This window comes from Tupaia chinensis, unplaced genomic scaffold (assembly GCF_000334495.1).
Source record: "Tupaia chinensis unplaced genomic scaffold, TupChi_1.0 Scaffold000437_1, whole genome shotgun sequence".
Classification (NCBI taxonomy): Eukaryota; Metazoa; Chordata; class Mammalia; order Scandentia; family Tupaiidae; genus Tupaia; species Tupaia belangeri.
Genome location: NW_006159942.1, coordinates 1,076,999 through 1,080,255, shown reverse-complemented (window position 1 = coordinate 1,080,255; position 3,257 = coordinate 1,076,999). Strand labels below are relative to the sequence as shown.

The 3,257-nt window shown below is 39.7% G+C and overlaps 1 long non-coding RNA gene across 1 annotated transcript in view; it reads left to right on the top strand.

The window, feature by feature from the left end:
• Positions 1 to 998: 998 nt before the first annotated feature.
• LOC114009018 (uncharacterized) overlaps positions 999 to 3,257 on the top strand; it is an 11,770-nt gene continuing 9,511 nt past the window's right edge. Inside the window, exon 1 of the long non-coding RNA XR_003550499.1 lies at positions 999 to 1,074. This is a non-coding gene — a long non-coding RNA (uncharacterized LOC114009018). The remainder of the gene's footprint in view (positions 1,075 to 3,257) is intronic.

Sequence of the window (3,257 nt, the reverse complement as noted above, 5' to 3'; positions counted from 1 at the left end):
ACTGCAAACCCGTAACGTGCAACACTGTGACATTATAATGGCTATGGTGTCGCTAGGTGATGGGAATTTCTTAGCTCCATTATAATTTTATGAGATTACCATCATATTTACTGTCATTGACTGATGTCATGAGGCACATGACTTTATTAGGGGATTATGTATCTTTATGTATTATTTTATTATTTAAGTATATAATATATAATGTTAAATATAGTAAATGAACATAATATATATTCATATATATACATATATATATTATTCATATATGTGTGTGTGTGTGTGTGTGTGTGTGTGTGTGTGTGTGTATTCCCCCCCAGAGGGAGTATGCACTCGCCAGAGAGAACGAGGGGAAAAAGTTACTCCATGGGGAGTGACCACACTGCAATCCTTCTTCTTTACTCCTTTCAAGATTAGGGGCATAATTGCACATGTGCCCAGCATGTTTCTCAAACCTCCAGGTCCAGGACTTGAACCACATGGTTGACTATGTGGGAACCAGAAGTCTAAACCACCAGGCCAAGAAGCTGGCCTCTATGATATAATTTTAGGTTGAAAGTTTAGACACCAATTGTTCCTCTCAAATTGGAGAGCCTGTGAGTAATTAAACGTGATATTGGGAGGTTTTGAAAATGTGGGAGAAGTAAGTGAGAAGGATCTGTTTTCGACATTTTGTATTCATATAAAATTTGGCGATCCAGTGCTTGATTCCATAGAAATCTACTGTGATGTGCTTTCATGTTTAATTTTTTTCTCCTTTTTTTTTTCCCCTCCCAGCTGTCTCTGAGTTAAGAACTGAACTCCGGTTTGATTCTGTCTCTAAAGGTTTTCTTAGCCTTATTAATTCTGCTATGGGAAAACCTGCTCCTCAGATATCTCTTTTCCCCTCACACGTTCTAATTCATCCACCAGAGGAATACCTTGCTCAGCACCCAAATAGCACAGTAACGGTCACTAAAATACACACCATTTCCTTGGACGCTGTGAGGTCCCTGGGACTGAAACACCTGATTGTGTACATGGATCATCCTCTAAGGAATGAAGAGAAGATCGTCCCTCTGCCAGTAAATCAAAACTGTAAGTAGACCAGTAAGTCAATAAGGGAAAATATTTACCTTATTTTAAAATTCAGTACAAGTGTTTGTGGCCATCTCTTTTGGGAAATGTAAACAATGTGGTACACATACATGGTTAGAAGGATGAAATAATGAAGGCTGTCTCCATTGCTGCTTCCTTGAGCAACTGCTCTTACTCGGCAAATTCCTAATTGGTCTCCTCTATATGCTCGCCACTGAATTTCTGTGACAATCCTTAACCATCTGGCTCATTTACACCTCCCTCACCTTTTGCTCTACCCTTTCCTCCCAGTATAGGTTTTCTTTCTACTCTTTTTTCTTTCTTCTTTTTTTGTTCTTTTCTTTCTCTTTCTTTTTCTTTCTTTTCTGCTTATCTATGCCACCTTCAACAGCTTGGCTAAAACTATTTCTTATTTCATCCACCATAAAGTCTTTTCTTAGCTTTTCACTTCCTGCCCTTCTTCCTTCCAAGTTCTGTCAGCTGCATTGATCTTGTTTCATAACTAGAGCTAAACAGGCTGTTCTAGTGAGTTCTCTGTTGTTTAATAATTCAATTCCTGAAACTGAGTGATTTATAAGAATAGATTTAGTTCATGGTTTTGGAAGTCCACAGTCAGGGGCCATATTTATTGGTGAGTCTATCTACAAGGTAGAGTGGTTTTTTTTTTTGGAGCGTTTTTTTTTTTTTTTTTTTGCTATAGGGTGCATGCGCTCGCCAGACAGACAGACATAAAGACAGAAAAAGCGAGAAGCAATCCCTTCTCCTCCATTCTCCTCTCGGGATCTTAGGCATGCACACACATACCCAGCATGAGTTTTAAGCCACCGGGTCCGGGACGTGAACCGCGTTGACTACGTGGGAGTCAACGTTTGTCTTAACTTCTGTTTCCCAAGTTTTTTTTTTTTTTTTTTTTTGGAGAAGTTTTTGCTATAAGGCACGTGCGTTCGCCAGACGGACAGAGACAGAAAGCGAGAGAGAAATCACCCCCCAGGGGGGATGGCCACACCACAATCCCTTCTCCTCCATTCTCCTCTTGGGATCTTGGGCATGCACACACAAGTGCCCGGCGTGAGTTTAAGCCACCAGGTCCGGGACTCAAACTGTGGTCAACTACATGGGAGTCCAGCAACATAGCCATTATGCTAACTGCTGGTCCCAAGGTAGAGCAGGTATTCACACAGTAAGGGCTAGAGCAAAGCAAAAATGCTCATGTGAGTCAGTGTCTGTGTCACCTTATAAACCTATGAGTACCCAGGAAGGAGGCCTTCCTGATGCCTAATTGTTTCCCAAATGCTCCATCTTTCAACATCATAATTAGATTAAAGCCTCCACCCTCTCAACACCATTACAATGGCTTGTAGATATCAATACATGAGTTCTGAGGGATACATTCAAATGACAGAACAGATCCTCTACTAGCTGAGCATATAAGAAAACTGCTAGACTTCCGAAATGTGCTGTCTCCTCCACTCATTCAAACTTTATAATAAAGCATCATTGATGTCTTCTGATGTTTCTATGTCTTGGACCAATGTGATTAAACTGTGGGGAAATTTTATTCTCACCACTTCCTTAAGTTTATGAAATCTGAAAATACATATTACGAAAAAGTACGTCAACAAGTAAAGTAGGTCTGCTTACTAAAGTCAGCTTATTTAATATTCTTACCCTATCCTTACCCCATAAATTTTACAAATGCTATTAAAATATAAGGCTGAGAATTAGATACCCTGAAGTTTCCTGCAAGCTCTGGCATCCAGTAAGATTCTGGAAAAGTAATTAGGTTGTACTTTTACATATGTACAACATAGGGAAAAAAGATATGCAGATAGACTATACTTTCTTTTTCTTTCTTTCTTTTTTTTTTTTTTTTTTGCTTCAGGGTGTGTGCACTTGCCACTGGGGTGCAGGAGAGGGAGAGAGAGGAAAAGTGAGAAGTTACCTCCCAAGGGAGATAGCCAAGCTACAATCCCTTCTCCTTCATTCTCCTCTTTTGGTTATACAAGCACATGAGCCCAGCATGATTTTCAAGCCTGGATCTGGGATTCGAAATGCTCAATTGGCCATGTGGAATTCAGCTGCCTTAACCTTTACACCACCTGCTGGTCCCATTATACTCTTTTTAAAATGTGCAATGAACTACCTGCTTTCTCAATATATATATATATATATATATATATATG